A 19,191-nucleotide genomic window follows, 5' to 3' on the forward strand; every position below is an offset into this window, starting at 1 on the left:
ACACAGGCAAAGTCCTTAGCTAGGCACTGGATCACAAGGATATTTTTTCACCAGCAGCCCATATGATTTTAACTATTGGCTCTGGAATTTGTTCCCTGTGTGCCATGCCTCTTTATGGCATCAGCTCCAAGGCAGGTGTCACTCAGGTATTGCCCTTCCATAAATAAATACTTCTAACAGGAAGCCTCAGTCTCTTCACTTGGCTATGCACAGGCATAGCGGACTTATCTATTTCTAAGGAAAGTCACGTTTTCCAGAGGGAATTGCAAAGTTAAGCACATAAACAGCAGCTCAGGATGAAGGGATACTTGAGATAGAAGGAGTGCAAGAGGACAGGACATGATTATTTGGGATTTTGGCCTTCTGAGGACCAGGGACTTGTAAACCACTTGCTCTGAACACAGATTCCACTCTCAACCAAGAAAAGTCAATAGGAGAGATTCATAAAAGTAACAGTGATCCTCACAGGTAGGTGCATATCACAGCCGAGAAGAAAATACTGCCCTCACACAAGCAACATCTTACAGAAAAGTTAATTGCCTCAAGGTGCCCTATGATGGCAAAACAAGGGGATGCTTTCATGGCAGACAGGGTCTCTTCACAGCTTGTTTTTAGCAAGCCCCCTCCTTTTGCTCATCGGGACAAGAGCAGGTGGCTTTCTGTGCAGAATGGCATTTTCACAGGCAAAGAGCTGATGTGTAGGGGAAACCCCACTGCCTTATATGGACCCCAGAAACCAGGAATGCACCCAGGAACTTGCCCAATGCCTCAGGAGACACAACTGCCCATCCTAAAAAAGAGAATTTTACATTTTCAACTCCCTGCTCTACAGGTGTAGTCATAACTCACCACAGCCATACAGATATTCAAACAGTTGTTATTCCCTTCAAACTCTCTCTCTTTGTTGGCTTGTTCAAACCATACTATCAAACCCCATATTCCTGAGCTAGTTATTTAAATCACTTTTCACAGTTGCTTCTATTCTCCCTGTTATCATTAATGTTTATACTGTTCATAGATTGGATGCTCTGTAAAGCAAGGCCATAGCTGTGCTCTCTCAGCTGCAAGGTCTTTCTGAAGGCAATATTCTTCAGCCAGTCTGGGCTTTTCAACAGCACTTCAAGGGCCTCATCTACTGTCAGTGGATGGTGTTACTCCTGCAGTTCAGGACATGTGAACCTTAGCACCAACTGCCAGCTGAAAGGAAAGGGCTGCCAGGCTATGGCTTTCTTACAGCTATTTCTGCAATGTGCCATTTGAGTTGAACGAACCCCTGGTTCTTTTCCCCATTCAATCTGAAATGCTTCCCACAGTGCTGATGAGATGACATTTCTGGAAGCATCATGTTTCAGCAGCTCTGAACTTAACAAATGAGTAAGGCATGAGCCATATGTTCAGAAATTATTTAGGAAAACTTGGGAAAAACCTGTCCCTGTAAGAATGTCCCTTTCCTTACTTCATCTGCTACTGCATGCCCCAAGTTGTTTTGAATTCCTCCAAGCTATGAAGCTGAGTGTGTCTTCCTGGCTGACAACAAAGGCCACAATATTCCCAGACAGGCAAGAACTTTGTGTAGCACAGCACAAGCTGTGCATGGCTCTTGTTTCCACTGTTTTATGGGGCCACATTGACTCCAGCCATAGCTCGGCCATGGTGCCCCGCAGCCTCTGCCCAATCTGGTTTGTCCCAAAGATAGGCCCATGCCTAGTCAGCATGAGTTCCTGAAAGGCAGGTCCTGCTTGGATCAACCTGATCACCGCCTACAAACAGTTGACCTGCCTGGTACATGAGGGAGAAGTTGCAGTGTAGTCTACCTAGACTTTAGCAAGGTCTTTGACTATGTCCCCCATAGTATTCTCCTGAAAAAGCTGCTAACCTATGGCTTGGACAGGTGTACTTTCCACAGGTAAAAAAAACTCGCTCAAGGGCTTGGTCTTGAGAGTGGTAGTGAATAGTGATAAATCCAGCTGGTGATCAGTCTCTTGTGGTGTTCCTCAGGTGTCCATATTGGGGCTGGTCCTGTTTAATATCTTTATTGCTGATCTGGATGAGGATGGAGATGGAGTGCACCCTCAGAAGGTTTACAGATGACATCAAGCTGGGAGAAAGAGTTGATCTGTCTGGAAGTAAGAAGGTCCTACAGAGGGCTCTGGACAGTCTGGACTGATGGGCTGAAGCCAATTCTATGAGCTTCAGCTGGTGCTAGGTCATGTACTTTGGTCACAGGCAACACTACAGGCTTGGGGCAGAATGTCTAGAAAGTAAAAGGATCTGGGGGTGTTAGTTGACATCTGGGCTGATCATGAGCAAGCAGTGTGCCCAGGTGGTGAAGAAGGCCAATGACATCCCGGCTTCTATCAGAAGCAGGGAGGTGGTCCTTCCTCTGTACTCAGCACTTTTGAGACTGCATTTCAAGTACTGTGTTCAGTTTTGGGGTCCTCTATCAAGACAAGAAAGACACTGAAGCCTTGCAGTGTGTCCAGAGAAGGGCAATGAAGGTGGTGAAGGGTCTGGAACACAAGTCTTATGGGAAGCCGCTGAGGGAACTGAGATTGCACAGTCTGGAGAAGAGGAGGCTCAGAGGAGACTTGATTGTTCTCCGCAATGACCTGAAGGGAAATTGTGCTGAGGTGGGGGTCAGCCTCTTCTACCAGGTAACAGATACAGGATAAGAGGAAATGGCCATAAGTTGCAGCAAGTGAGGTTCAAGTTGGATATTAGGAAAAATCTGTTCTCAGAAAGAGTGGTGAGATATTGGAACAGGCTGCCTGGGAAGGCAGTAGAATCACCATCCCTGAAGGTCTTCATAAAAAGGGTAGATGTCACACTGACAGACATGGTAAAGAGCAATCACAGGCATGGCTGATGCTTGGACCAGGTGATCTTAGTGGTCTTTCTAACTTTAATGATTCTTGATTCTATGATACCCATGCAGATACAGAGCCACAGGGAGGATTTACAGGCCAACTAGCAATGCTTTCCACTACTAAGTACAAAATAGCAGCATTTGGTTTTGCTTAGATTGTGGTGGCAAAGGCAAAGAAGTGCAAGTGTGAGCAGGGTCACCCATATCTTATTAGACACTCCCCTGACAGATGCTAAAATTCAGCCAACAGCCTGAAGTGATGGTTTACACATGCCTGTCAGGAGCAATCTGCTGAGATCTTTAAAGGCTGAGAGGACATCCCTCTCCCTGAAGTTCAGTGTATGTCAGTGCCTGCTTCTCACCTAGGACAGTTGTATCTGAGTTTGGTTTTTCCAACCACAATATGTGGCATACATCTGTGATGGAGAGGAAGACAAAATGGAGAAGTGCCATGAGCTGGAGCATACAGGCAGCAGTTTGCATGTTGTCCTCCCTTGCCTGTTTATTCAGCTAAGTTAATTGCTGGTAGTAATTGCCTAATCATCAGATGTTTTGAGGATGATGAGAACGTTTAACAAACAATGGAACTAACACTAGTCTGATCTCCCACATCTTTGCAAATCAAGTGGAAGTCTGGAGGAGTAAAATGTAATGGCTAATTGTTTAACCTAAAAAGCTCAGCAGGGTTAAGTGATAGTACTGAACACACACACACACACCAAACAAAAAAAACATGTTACCAACCATGTCTGGACTGCCAGTTCTACACAGAAGACTGCAGACCCCTGCAGACATATCCATGTAATTACCCTCAGAGTTGATGGAAAATGTAATTAGACTTTCTTTTTGCAGACAAAAGGAATAGATGACCCATAAAAAATTTTAGTCTATTTGGTAGCAACACTTTCAACGTTTTCCACAATTTATGTATAAGTGCTGTTTACGATTTATCATCATACCACATAAACACTGCATCTTAAAGGTACAAGCTCTTTTTGCTTCACTTGCATTACTTAGCTATCGGTTATACTGGAGACTGAATTCACCCTAAAGTCTGTTCCAAAATACTTTTTTTTTCTATGATTTTTTTCCCCCCATGAATATTGAAGTCATTGCTCAAAGTGCAGTTCTGTGCACTTTTGGCACTCACATTTATAAAAAGATGCTGACGGTCTCAAGAAATTGAAGATAAGGACTTTATAAATGATTTCAAGGCTAAAAGAAGAGAAGTACAGGGAAAGATTTCAGGAGTCTTTTTTTGCACACTAATCATAGAATCATAGAATTACTCAGGTTGGAAGGGGCCTCAAGGACCATCAAGTCCAACCGCAGCCTAACCATAGTACCCTAACTCTAAACTAAAGTATGCAAAGTGACATTCCCTGCAGCTTCTTTAGGTAGTGAAAATGCTGAGTCCTAGAGGCCCTTCTAACTCCAAGTAGAAATGCACTGGAAACACTATTGAGTAGAAATCTAAGAAGGAAATTCAATTACAAGAAAGATCACCATTTTTAAACAGAGTTTGTAGCAACAAACAAACAAAGAAAGCTGATGCTAATCAAGAGCAAGTAGCTTTATAGAAAGTTTTGTCTAGCAAAGTTAGAAGAACATGTGAACTGCTATCAGTGTCCTTCAGTGCAGAGAAATACAAGACAGGAGGAAATATTTTTCTCTTGCCTTAGTCTTGTTGATTAGAAAACGTCTAATTTGCAGACGTGAAAACAAATTCAGACTCACCACCCTCATGTTTTCACATGCCCACTTAAAAGCCCTGGCAAAAATCACCCAATAACAACTCTGATACACTGAAAAACATGTTTTGCACCAGAAATGAAAGCAGATAATTTTGCAAAGGTCAGTTTCTCCTATCTTAATGCCACAGGCAGCCTCATCTGCTCATCTTACCTATTGTAAGAAATTAATAAAACCATTACCCCACCAAGCCTACTCTGGACAGATGGTTATCTTGCTAAATACATGGCTTAACATAGCAGATCAGGTTCACGCTGAGGTAAGAGTTCAGAATATTTTTGAGCTGCTGTCTAGAAGCTGCTGTCACCACTTTCCCTCCCTTCTAGGAACAGCAGGGATTTTTTTGTTCAGACAGGTAATGATGGAAAACGCTGTCCAACAGAAGCAGACACTTGGTTTATGAATAGCATGTGCGTCAGCCACTTCTGTAGCAAAAATTAAAAGCTATCACTCCAAAATTGTGATTTAAAATCACCAGAATGAGATGTTATTTGTTTCTTTGTTTTTATAATACTTCAAAGATCACAGAAAAATACAGTTGCAATTATTTTCTGATGGTGTTCCTCAGAACTATTATTTCTAGTCTATGCAATTCTCCCCCAACTCTGAATTTTTGGCAATGCAAAGCAGTTGCTAGGCCAGGAGTTAATGATTATGAGATAAGCATTTATCTCACTTGGTGCCATGTCGGCTTGTTCGTCTTTCAAATATTATTTGCTCTTATGCATGCTGTTCTTCTGCCAAAGCTGAATTCCACCTGTGTTTTTTACTTTATATCTGATAACTGGGGTTCTGTAGAAATCAAAAGCTGACACATTTGAATTATGTTATCCTTTACTATACTGAATATGGAGTAAGAAATGCAGAATGCAAGGAAGTCCCCTCCACCTCAGTAAGAAATGAATCTGTAAATCCAAATTACGCTGGCCAGAGTGCTCTCATGCTCTGGTTTTCCTGATCATTGCCTTCCACAAGTGCAGTTTGCCTCTGTCTGGGTGCCTCTGGGCCACACCTTATATTTTTCTCTTTTTTTCCTTGTTTACTGTTTTTGTAAGTTCAAATGTAAGTCCCAATCTATTTCTTATTTTGTCTTACTTTTCCGCTGACTAATAAAGATATTGTTTAAATTAAAAATTATATTACTTTATAGCTAAAAAGAACTATTGTTTGATTCATACTTTTTCAATATATGTTACAGTTGTTAACAAATTAGTCTAACTGGTATTCCTGTGAGACAAGTCTCATTTTTATTTTCCCTTGATATATAGAATTTCCGAAGACCAAACTGATCACTAATGTATTGTCCCAGGTTTTCAATAGCTAAACTTGTCAACTCAGAAAAATACTTTTTTTAATGTTTTTGTCATGTTTTTGCCTTTTTGTTTGTGAGGTGACAGAAAACAGAAGGAAAAGTCTGTGAGTGTCTCAGTCCATATATCAAACTGAAGTACCTAAACCACACTAAAAATGGCAGGGTTAAATTAATTCTTGTGATACATAGAAGAACATTCCTCAGAAAATTGACATTCAGCTTCATATATGAAGCTATGAAATCATGAATCCACATTTATGCCTGTTCAAAACTGTACAATAAATAGGATGTGCTTTGAGTTTTGCAGCAAGAGGGATTCAGAATAAAAAAGTATTTCTAGCAATAAATGCCAAACATTCATAAAACACAGCAGGTAAGAACATTTTAGTAAGATGGGCTACCTGCTAAAATGAGAAGCCCTAAAAATATTTTTTTTCCTTTTTAATTTTCTCTAAAGAAAATAGTAATAGGGCCAAGGAAATAATCTAAACTGATACATAAAATCTGTTTTAACTGGTTTTCTGCCTTGAGGTATATAATCAAGACTAAAAAGCACAACATAAAACCTCAGCAAGAATATCAGAAATAGTCGCATCTCATTGCTTCTTCAGCCCCTCTTGTTCTTATTGGTGATGATGTTTAACATAAGAAAAATGGTTGGGTACAAATGTTATACTTATTCTTACTCTTTAGGAATAAACACAGCCTTCTGGGCAGATAGCATCCTGCCAGCTGCACCTGGAGACATGCAAGTGTACACTGACTTCCTTTTATTAAATACACTTTGGGATCAGGGGTAAGTCAGGACTTTAGAAGCTTTTAAGTCCCTTAAATCCAGGCAAAGGCATAGATCAGAAAGCAGTAAAGCAAATTGTCTGTAATTACACACATTTCACCCAATCCTGCAGTAATGCCTTCAGCAGTGTTTTCGTGTCCGTGCAGCAGGGCACTCCCCCACCTGCAGCAGCATATGAGCACACTGCAGATACGTGCTTGCATCAGTATCTATTGACAGCCTGCAAAAATTGTCTGAACTAAGAGAACAGGATCCATACCACCTAACCTGCTGGCCCATCAGATTAAGCTGCCTAATGCAGAAGGGTCTGAAAATAAACACCCAGGCACTATGCAGCTGAGCATGGCTTTTTCAAACTCGAATGCTTGCAGAGGAGCACAACCTATTCACACAAGGATACGTTGCTTTAAAGGCATCAGGGAGTTCAGGGGAGCAGGGTTCAGAGCCTATTCAAGACTCCCTCCTGAGGTCTAAGAAGCATAGGTAACCTTCAGTATGTGAATTCCAGCCACCTGAGCCTCACATGAAGAAGTATTAGTGTAATAGTGACCTTATACCAAAGGTATGCAGTGTCATATTCAAACCAGTTCTAACTTTTCTAAGATATATATGCATGCTAAGCAGCTTTCTAGATAGAAATTCTTCCCATTCTCTTTTTTAAAAAGCTCCTTGTAACGTCAAATGATTCCTCCAGCTGCTTCAGGTGGCAACTGGCTGCTCCAAGAGGGAAGCTCGCTATGTCTGCCAGTAGTTCAAAAGCTGGCACAGACATAGTGGACAGTGAGGAATGAATGAGACATGATGCCAGCTGGTGCAGTTCTGCTTTTTCTCCCCAAAAGCTCCTCTCCTGCACTTCTACTCTGCAGTCACAACAACCCAAGGTGGGAAAGGGTAACTGCAATGATAGCACAGGACAGAATGTGTGGCCATCAGTGTTGCCTCTCCACCAGCCCCAAATGACGGTGGGATCCAGCTCTGAGTAGAGCATTCATTCTTCATACTTGAATCTCCATGGGATGTGCAGAAGGACTTGGGAGTTTGGCCAATACTGTTAGTGTGACCATCTGTTAATACACACTCTTTCTTGAAATGTGCAAGAACTTCCCTCTTGACCAATTTCAAAATTGATTTAAATTAAGTAGTTCAAAAGTCACCAAAGTGACAGACAGGACAGACAGTGCCTGAGGCTGCATAAGCACCATCTTCCCAGGAAAGCAGGGAAAAACAGAGAAATGTGTTTGCTAGGACATCGTAGTGACTGTCCAGCTCAGCAGTGCAGGTGAACATTAGTCATATGGCAGTAAACAGATTCTGATTTCTATGATCAAAAAAAAACAAAGGTGCTTTAGAAACCCCAACAATTCAAAACACCCTTAAAATTCACATCTGACAACAACTCCGAGACAACAAAACGAAGAAAACAATACTGAAGTACAAGGAGAAAAGAATGACAAATATATTTCAGCTTCTAAAATAAACTTCAGCTGTTTCTGAGGTCTCTTTCCATTTCATAGACCCAGAAACGAACAGAAGGAAAAATATGCAACTCCGAGGGAACATTTATTCTAAAAATTGTCTGGCCATTTGCTGGAACATCAGAGAACTGAATAGCTAAATACTGTGTGTCAACCAAAAAAGGAAATGACAAATGAATCAAAGCTATTTTTGGTGCAACTGTATATAAAAACAACAATAAGAAACAAAGACCTGCAATATCGAAAATTCAGTTTATTGTGTTTTACCTTCTGACCCCAATCATGAAAGCAGTTCTGTGCCCTGTTTATGTAGACCTCCCTGCCACATAAGTAGACAACAGATCTAGCTGAAACAATTATGCCGTTGCTCAGGAAGAATTAATGCTGCTGCACTCCACAGAAAGAAAACAATGGTAAAATACTGAAAAATGACGAGTACATTCAAAAAATAATTATCCAGTACAGCCTGTCTCAGCAATCAGATATTTTCCTTGAAGCTGAACAGCTTTGCTAAGCACTTTACAAACCAAACCCCATAACCCCATTGGCTTGCTGGCTCCCCTCTGCTCTTCCTCTCCTCCACTCTTTCCAAGACGTGGCTGAACTTGCCAAGAATGTCTCAGAGTGAAGACAGAACATGATGAACTTGTTTTTCCATGTACCATGGAGTGGAGTCTCGTTTCCATCTGGCCAGCTCATGGCTTCATTCTGCAAACAATTTTAGGTTTGAAGCTCTCTTTGACTGACACAGAAGAAATGTTTTGGTCTTGTCTTTCTCCAGCATCAGGTCTCAGCCTGCTCTCTCTCATGCCAATGGCCAATACCTGTCATGCTCCCACCTTCTTCTCTCTCTTCTAGGCAATATGAAAATCTGCAAGTAAAATGTCGTCAAGTCCCATGACCATAGTGATTCATCTTCGTATGCAAATCCTATTCTGTGAACAGGTAACACTGCATAAAGTGTTTTGATTTGTTCTTCAGGAAAATGTTTCATCATCATTTTTTATTTTCTTTCTTCAAAAAAATAAAATTATTTAAGGACATCACCATCTCGGGTTTTCTCCAGCTTTCTCCTTTTTATGACTGGTATGGATCATTACTCAAAGTAATGAGGTTAAAAACTCTCCAGTTTCTGAGTTTTCAGTCTGAAAGTAGTTATTTTTCTAAGTGGCTGAAGCTCATGAAAGCCAGAGCCCCAAGTAGCCATGAAGCCCAAGTGGAATAGCTTTAATTTTTGCTTTGTAAGGCCTCCACACTGCCCAAGTACTAGGCAGCTCTTCATCTCTCCAGCCAAAGTGAAGAAGAAAGAGGGTCATAAACACACAGAGAGAAGAGGTTCTGTCCTGAGAGAACTGATGTTAGAGTAGGCAGAGAAAAGATGAACACAGTAGAATGTGGAAAACATAGAGAGGAAAACCAATACAATCTGAGTGTTACAAAAGTGACAGGGGACTTTCTGTGGCTGAGAAGGAAACAGGACCCAAGGGCAGGTTTACAAAGCTTTACTGTAGTTGTGATCGAGAGACCTCTCTTCCATGAGGAAGGTAAATGAGAGGAAGAGAGACACCCTGATTAAAATCTCCAGTAGTTCATGTACAGTTTCCAACAAACCCTCCTCAAACCTATAAATTCTTATAATCACATCGGTCCTCCACAATCTTCCCTGCATTCCCACGCACAGAGATCCTGGTGCTGGACAGGCACAGCCCTGGGCTGCCTCAAGGCCCCTGTCTGTGTTCCAAGGGACCTTGCTCTCCTATGGAGACAAAACAGGACTCTTGGTGTTTTTGCCATGCAGTCAGTTTGTTGCTTCTGGTACGTCCTGAGAAAGTGTTCAGGCCAGTGTTTACAGCTCTGGCAGAGACAAATCAATTGGTGCCTGTCTTCTAGAAGAACAGCTTCCAGCAAGCTCTTTCCATGCAGAGCAGGGCTGAGCAGTTAGCCCTTTTCTCATAGGAGCTTGCAGGTGTCTTGGGCCAGAGAGAAGACAGGGAAAGTGAGCAGACAGAAGCAAGCAAAAATGAGCATTGGCTGAAAGGCTCCCCAGAGAGGAAGCTGCAGCAAGGGGGAAATCCAGTGGATCTTAAAGGGGACTTGCAGGATGAGTCGTAGTTTAGTAACTGTTTTGGATGAAGTGACACAACTCCCTCACTACTGCTGAAACCAGATGTTTGTGATTTTGGTTCGTTATTGCAAGTGTTTTCATATAATCTTTAAAAATGCATGAAAGAGGAGAAACACTTGAGCCAACTTCCCTATCACCAAACATCAATTTTCCAGCTTTCTGTATTTCCATAATTGTTCTCCAGTGTATTTGGAATTGACCTGACTGCCCAGAGCTGGTTACTAGTGCCTGAAGACTAGTGCTAATCTGATAGACGATTAATTGTCTGTACCTGAATGTTTCCATCCATCTGTATTTACCACCATACTTCTGACAATGTCCAGCTTTCCCAACACTAGTCATCTGGAAAATCTTTTACATTTAATGCTTTAAGTTGATAACTGGTTCAGGATGATCAGCACTACAACGCTGGGGTTACTGTGCTAATAATCATCACTGCTTTTGAATTCTTAACAGCTCTCTGCCAAAACTGTCTTTTTCCCTTTTCCTATTTTTTTTATATAGATCAAGAAAATCTTTGCTGCAAAGTAGTTTTGTTCCTAGAGAAGAAGCAAGAGATTCTTCCTTTCCTTTCCTTTCCTTTCCTTTCCTTTCCTTTCCTTTCCTTTCCTTTCCTTTCCTTTCTTCCTTTCCTTTCCTTTCCTTTCCTTTCCTTTCCTTTCCTTTCCTTTCCTTTCCTTTCCTTTCCTTTCCTTTCCTTTCCTTTCCTTTCCTTTCCTTTCCTTTCCTTTCCTTTCCTTTCCTTTCCTTTCCTTTCCTTTCTTCCTTTCCTTTCCTTTCCTTTCCTTTCCTTTCCTTTCCTTTCCTTTCCTTTCCTTTCCTTTCCTTTCCTTTCCTTTCCTTTCCTTTCCTTTCCTTTCCTTTCCTTTCCTTTCCTTTCCTTTCCTTTCCTTTCCTTTCCTTTCCTTTCCTTTCCTTTCCTTTCCTTTCCTTTCCTTTCCTTTCCTTTCCTTTCCTTTCCTTTCCTTTCCTTTCCTTTCCTTTCCTTTCCTTCCTTCCTTCCTCTCCTCTCCCCTCCCCTCCCCTCCCCTCCCCTCCCCTCCCCTCCCCTCCCCTCCCCTCCCCTCCCCTCCCCTCCCCTCCCCTCCCCTCCCCTCCCCTCCCCTCCCCTCCCCTCCCCTCCCCTCCCCTCCCCTCCCCTCCCCTCCCCTCCCCCTCCCCTCCCCTCCCCTCCCCTCCCCTCCCCTCCCCTCCCCTCCCCTCCCCTCCCCTCCCCTCTCCTCTCCTCTCCTCTCCTCTCCTCTCCTCTCCTCTCCTCTCCTCTCCTCTCCTCCTCTCCTCTCCTCTCCTCTCCTCTCCTCTCCTCTCCTCTCCTCTCCTCTCCTCTCGTCTTTCCTCTCCCTCCTCTCCTCTCCTCTCCTCTCCTCTCCTCTCCTCTCCTCTCCTCTCCTCTTTTCCTCTCCCCTCCTCTCCCCTCCTCTCCTCTCCTCTCCTCTCCTCTCCTCTCTCTCCTTCCTCTCCTCTCCTCTCCTCTCCTCTCCTCTCCTCTCCTCTCTTCTCTTCTCTTCTCTTCTCTTCTTTTCTCTTTTCTCAAAATCAGTTTATTATGACATTTCACACCAGAACTCACATCACAATGGTTCCCACTAAAGTTTAAAGAGGAACTTGTCACAGAATCACAGAATCACAGAATTGTGGGGGTTGGAAATGACCTCTGGAGATCTCTAGTCTAACCTCCTGCTAAAGCAGATTCTCTGCTGTAGGGTTGCACAGGGAAGTGTCAAAGCAGGTTTTGAATATCTTCAGCGAAGGAGAGTCCACAACCTCCCTCAGCAGCCTGTTCCAGTGCTCTATCATTCTCACAGCAAAGAAGTTTTTCCTTGTGCTTGTATGGAACTTCCTGTGTCCCAGTTTTCACTTCTTGCCCTTTGTTCTTTCACAGTGCACCACTGAAGAGTCATTCTTCCTCGACTTCACTCCTGCACTTCAGATTGTTACAAATACTGATGTGATCTCTTCCCAGCCTTTTCTTATACAGGCTGAACAATCCCAGGTGGAATATGTTCTTAACATATCTAGGTCAAGATGGATGTTCTTGGCAGGGAGCTTAATTGCCCATGGAACAACTTATCAGTCTGCTGTAGGTTCTTTATCTCTTGAGGTCTTCAGAACATAACTGGATAGTCTTGTCAGTTATGTTCTAGCCAGGCATAGTTTCATGAAAAAAGCATTTTATGGAGTTGTGAAAGAGTTTGGGTTGGATGGGAATTTAAAGATCATTTACTTTCAACTTCCATTTGTAGAAATCTACATTTGACTTGTGTGAGAGGTCTTTCATGGTCACATCTTGTTTCAGATCTATATCTCAAACTGGATTTAGTGCCAGTAAAGGTTTATATCAGTAAGCATTACAGCCCAGACGAGTTAGTGCAATATGTTGAAGTCCAAGATGCAGATAAGATCTGTGAAAAGGCTCTCTTTGATATCTCTGAGTTCTGGATGACATCTTCAGAGGGTGAGTGCAGTACAGACAGAATGCAGTGATGAGGCATATCACTTTTAGCAATTATTAGGTGACACTGCCCTCAGACGGTCAAGACGGAGTAGGCAAATTCTTCCTAATTCTTAAAAAAAAAATTAAGGCAGGATTTAATTATCAGAGAAATACATATAAAGTAATACAGTGTAAATAAATTCATAATTGCTCCATTATATGGACAACTGAGGAAAACTGTATTTTCTTGTTCACAGCTATCACTAAACCAGAACACAAATATTCCAGCTTAGGAAAAGATGCAAACTTGCAACAAGGGTCAAGGTGGAAATTTCGGACACAGGCAGCCCTAATGCTTTTTCAACTTCTTTCTGTTTTTGCTGAATTCAACCTAGCAAGGAGAACAATGTGCTCTATGGAATCAGACCTTCAGCTGAAAAGCAAGAACAGGAAAAAAATTGAAAGGAAAAATCCTGTTCCACATAAAACCTTTGTACCATAGCTACATTTGTCTAGAAAGTTAACATTAGAGAAATTAAATGGGCACTGCAAAGTCCTCCATTAGTTGAGGGAATATTATGTTAACATCAGATACAGAATGCAATTAGGTTTTTATTGCATATTTTATGCTCAAGGTATGAGAGTGTCTGCATGCTGCAGTACTGAGGAAGCAGTAATGGGCTATACAACAGCTCACAGACAGTAAGGGGCACTGGGGAAGCAGCCAAAATAGCCTACAGGAGCAGATTTAGTCTTCAATTTTCTTTCTACGGATATTGGTATCCTTCTGTGGATTTGAAATTTATAGGCTTTCTGCAAAATCAACATTGTCGTGTCGTCCCAGAAACAGTGACAGTTTCTCAGAGGGACAGATCAACAAGCTGCTGTAAGCCATGGGTAGGATGGGACTAGGCCCCAGGACCTATTCCTCAACAATATCAGCGCTATGCATGTCATCAGGGGCCCTGATGCACCATGAGGCCAATGTTTGGACTGGATATCTGATGTACCCAGCATAGCCTCAGAAGGCATTCACACTGCAATGTGTCAGAACTAATTTATGCTTGTGCTCGCAGATGGGATCCGCCACTCTCCTAGAATGCCCACACACCTCCTCTGGTCATGCAGGAGTCCTGACGGAGCCACACAGAGGCATCTGCTCTAGGGATGCCAAAGTTCGTGAAACCATAGACAGCTGTGAAGTTGTCAGCTCCTTCTGTTCTGTTTAGAAGAATTTGAGTCAGGAAGATAAATCATACTGCATAGAATGGGACCCAAAAAATCCTCCAGAAGATACAAATTCAAAGGAACTCTCCTGAAGACCTGGGACGTTAAATCTGGAGTGGGTAAGGTCAGAAACAAGCTACTGAGCATGCCATATTGAGGTAGGAAACCACCATTTTCTCTTCCTTACTGTTGAAGTACCTGATACTGCCTTCCTGCTTAACCAGTCTTAACCAAAAAGATGCTTCAGTCTAAACTTCCAAGTTTCCATGGGAGGTTTTAATATTAAACCAAGGAAAGCCAGGACTTAAATCTTTTTATATATCGTCTCAGAAAACAAGTAAATAGAGTCTCATCTTTTGGTTGAGCAGATAAAGGGTGGTTGCACTTTGAAAACATGGCTGATGGCAGGAAAAAAATGCGCTCCTTTCAAATGCTTTCCATGAGGTCATTTCTGTAATCAAAAGAAAACTAATCCTCCTGCAGTGGATAACAGACTTAGCTAGCCAGTTATTTTACTACCTCAGACAAAGGTTCTTTGAATCCAAAGTGCTAGATATGTCAAAATGCTTTAAGAGGATTGAACAGAAAGAACTTGGGTAAAGAAAAAAAGAAGGAAACAGAAAAATGAGGGGGAAAAAAGTAGACAAAAGAGGGAAGTAGCTCCTAAGGGAAGATGCTTTTCCATCTAGATTTCTATTAACACTTGTATGTTGATCTGTCATTCAGAGACTAAGCCAGCTGTTTCCATCTGACAAGCATTATGAAGCAATGACTGTGCAGCATGTGTGTAGCAGAGAACACAGGTCTATCTTTTTTTCAAAAGACCTCCTTCTGCTGCACTGGTGGCTGCCTTGGCTGCAGGGGGACAGAGCATTGCAGTTAAAGAAATTCTGGTCTAGGCTACAAGATCTCCCAAACTCTTCCGGCAACTGTAAAGCTAGGCAGATGCCTACCAGCTCTCCTGCAAGGACTTTTCAGGCAGTGTAAATGAACAAGAAATAGAAAAGACAAACAGCCTTCTCCTTAAAAAGACAGAACTGTTGACTAAACAAAAGAAGCAACTCAGAGTAATTACAGCTGACTTCCTTTGTGACCTCTGTCACCTCTCTGAAATGAAAAGTTTGAGACATTTAGGGAATAAATATATTTTCCAATATTTGAAAATGATAGTCTTGGTAAATTCATTCTTCAGTATCTATGAGAAACAGGGATAACATCTCTCTCCTGCAGAAGGGTTATGGCAATAAAATAGTATATTATCTTCCAATGTAGTTGAAACTCTGGATAATTTAGAAAACAGTGTCCCTTGCAGAAACTCAGTTTCTCTCCTTATGTTTGCTCAGGCAGCTCTAATCCATTCCCCCCTATAAAAACATTCTTAACCCATCACTTCCACTTGGTCACCATGATCTCAGCCTACTCTGGCCAGGCTGCCATGGTGATGGGATAGTGCATACCCACAGAAGATACGCAGTTTAACAGGAACAGGGCACCAGGCACAGCAACTGCAGTGATCCTACAAGCACACCTGAGAGCTGCTCACTCTGTCAAGGTATCACTGCAAGCAGTTTAAATGCAATGTCAAAAGCCATCTGAAAGACTGTATGGAGACCCAGGCAGTAAATCCTCATTAAACTGCATGTTGCCATAGTCTTGCTGTTAATTGCATCAGAACAAAACAGTTTATAATTGTTGTAAGCTATTTGTTCCACTACAGAAAATTGTAAATCCAACTAAGCAGCCACTGACGAATCCATTCTGATTATAGGAGATTTCCTTGAGTGACACCTGAAAAAACTATGACAGCATCCTAAGAGGCACCAGAGGAGTTCTCAAGGTGCTGAGGAAAATCCTCTGAGGCCTGTAGCATTCTCTGACCTTCCTAGGAACTCCTAGTCTCAGTAGTCTCATTTCTTCATTATCAGGATCATCTCATCACAATTAATGTAGCAAGAGGCTAAGCTCATTCCCTGACATCGTACCAGCTAAGATGTGAGGTGAAAGCCACCATCACCAACTTCTTCCTGGTCTCTGTGTTGGAAAAAGTCTGGGGGACATCAGATTTGCCACTACTTCCCTCACTGTGGATTGTAGAAATTCCTGTCTTGTAATGGAGAAAATATTACTTCACCCTTGGCAGCTCGATTTTCTTCAAAGAGAACACAGTTGTAGACAGCCTTGTCCCCCAGCCAAGTACCAAGATGGTCCATGCCCTTGACACTAAGTCTTCGCTGCATAACAGCTGCAGAGCTTTCCTTTTTAAAAGTTCTCAGAAAGAGATTATAAAACACATTAAAAATAGGGAAAGAAAGATTATTTTCTTCTCTAATACATTTTGAGCGTTTTCTTTACTGTCAATTTCAGCAGTTATAATAAATGGATTTTATAGCCAATAGTTACATCTCTTTTCATTTTTTAGGTGACTAAGTCTTTGTTCCTCCACAGGAGCAGCATGGGTTCAGGAGTCATCTACTGAACCAGTGCTCCTCCTCACATCTGCTCTGTAGCTCACCCATGGCAAACTTCCAGACACCAAGGAAATCAACAACAGAGAGATTTTCAGTGCATCTTTCCAGAAGAAATGCTTAATCCTGGCTTTTTGATTTCTCCAGCAGGAGAGTTTTCATTGGTGAACTTTGAATGGCAGGAGCATGCTGCTAAGGAATTCTTTGTCCTCATCTTGCCCACAGACTTGTTCAGACAATAACCAGATGATGGGCTTTCATCAGTCAGCTTTGTGTAGGTGTCTAGTGTGGTGAGGAAGAGGTTGCTCACTGAGAGACTGGAATATCATATCAAAAAAAGAAAAAAAAATCCAAAATTTAAATCCCATGAGAAAATTTAAGAGCAATTTCTGTTTTGATCATGCATTTCTTTTCACTAGGTCCACAGCTGTCATTTTTAATGCAACTGTAAAATTCATAAAACCAGATTGAAATTTATTCCTGACCCAATACTCTGATTCAGTGACACTCACACAAACCCAGAGAGACACCAGTAACTTTAATGACTTTTTACCAGATTCACAGACATGAAGATCAAAGCAGAATCTGGCCTAAATAAGCTGCTTCTTAAAAATAAATGTATAGTTTCCAAAGTCAGCAGCTCATTCTGAACTACCACCTGCATTACTCTGACTCTAGTGAATTTATTCCAGATCTAAGACCAGGATCAGTGCCTGGGACTCCTCTCCTGCAAACTCATCCAATTCTATTCAGAAAGCTATTATCCAATGTGTTAATATTTTTTTCTTATCTTTTCTTACATTGATGAGAAATTAGAATGCTTTCTCACTCTCCTATCTTTCTTAAGTTAACAGGCTGCAATATGGTTTTGTATAGATAGAGCACCCAATATATAGGCAGTAAATTATTCTGAAGCAAATGTTGATAGGTGGAAGGCTAGTGACATTTATCATGGTTTAGCCTGTAAATTAATTGAAGCTCTTTAATGTAACCTATGACAAAATTTGCTTTTTTCTGGACTGTGATCGAAGCAAGGTTCTACAGCCCCCGAGTTTATTGACATGAAGGCAGAATTTGACTCCAAAGTCTCAAAATGCAAACAGCTTCTGATGGGAAGGCATCATGTTTTTTGATATACTCAAACATTTCTATGAATTTATCCTTATACTCTTTTCTTTGTCTTTTTTTTTTTTTTTCACTTGGCTACTATAGCAATGATATAGGAGAAAAAATCTCTTGTATATTTGGAAGATGTCAGCTGGCAATAAAAAATATATTTTTTTAAAAGTCAGTTTCTGATACAAGCTTTAAAACAATCCCTTTAAAACAAACCTACACCAGCATCATTTTGCCAGCTACCAGGGGGTGAGTGTTGAGCTTATGACTGATGGGAAAAGAAGAAAATTATTCTTTGGCTTAGCCAACACCAAAGTGCTGACTAAGAAAAGTGAATGAAGTTTGAGTTGCACCTTTCTGCTCAAGCCTTAGAAAAACAGCTTCACAATGTTTAAGATCTTTACTATGTCAGGCTGCTGAGAGCTGAGTTTGTAAACTCCATAGAGTAAAATGATAACTTGGCTTACTACAAGGAATACTCAGGAACTCCCTTTGGTGACTCCAGATTTGCTTTCAGATGGCTGTTCTCTCCTGCTGTGGACCCAGCTGTAATTTCTGACATTTTTGTAGTTTCCGTTGGAACGGAACGTTTTTGTTGGGTTCCACTGTCAGCAGTGGCAATGATACAGAGCAGCAGTTAGGGTAGCTAGTGACCACCACAGGCTATATCTGTAAAAGATTATGTACCTCTTGTATCCCACAATTCTGTATGAGAAGCTTGTTTTGAAGTAAACCTTAGGTCATAAGATTTATTAACATATTTTTAACATATTAACAAGAAGAGCTGTCTTCACAGTAGCAGTACTTTTTTAGTTTGTGTTGGGCTGTGTGATCCATCTACCTCAACTTGACACAGAGATTAGGATGGAAGGAGAAAGATGGGCCTAAAACACTGATCAAGATTTTTGCTCTTGTCAAATGGCAAGGATGGTAAGGGCAAAGCAAAATATCTTGGATGCTTATATGAAGAGAGACCTCAGTGAGAGTTAAATTTTTGCATTCTTCCATAGTTAGAAAAGTTGAACAGTGAAATCTTCAAAATGGCATGTTAACCCCCCTCACATTCCTACATTGTAAAAAAAAAAAAAAGTCTCTTTCTCATGAAAAATTAGTCAAGAATCTGCTCTGAGACTCTTGTGGCATCCTAGGGCTCGCTACAACTACCTGTCATGCTATGCTCTGTTGGGCTTTATGCTAGCACCAACATTCTTGTAAAAACATTCTTTTTGTGCTCTTGCTTCTTAGGTTTTTAATCAGTCCTGTTTGAAATTTGCCTCAAGAGCATAGGCTGTTAAGTGCTCTGGAGCTATTTTTGTTATTCATTTCACTGACACATTCCAGGCCCTCAGAGTGGTGGTGAATGGACTTAAATATAGGTGGTCATGAGTGGTATTCCCCACTCTTGTTTACCGATTATCTGGACTAGGGGATTGAGTGCACGCTCAGAAGGTTTGCACATGACATCAAGCTGGGAGGAAGTATTGATATGCTCAAGTATAGGAAGGAAAAGGATCTGGGGATGTTATCTGACAGCCAGCTGAATACAAGCCAGCAGTGTGACCAGGTGGCAAAGACAGCCAGTGGCATGCTGGCTTCTATCAGAAAAAGTGTGGCCAGCAGGAA

This window comes from Meleagris gallopavo, chromosome Z (assembly GCF_905368555.1).
Source record: "Meleagris gallopavo chromosome Z, MGAL_WU_HG_1.1, whole genome shotgun sequence".
Classification (NCBI taxonomy): Eukaryota; Metazoa; Chordata; class Aves; order Galliformes; family Phasianidae; genus Meleagris; species Meleagris gallopavo.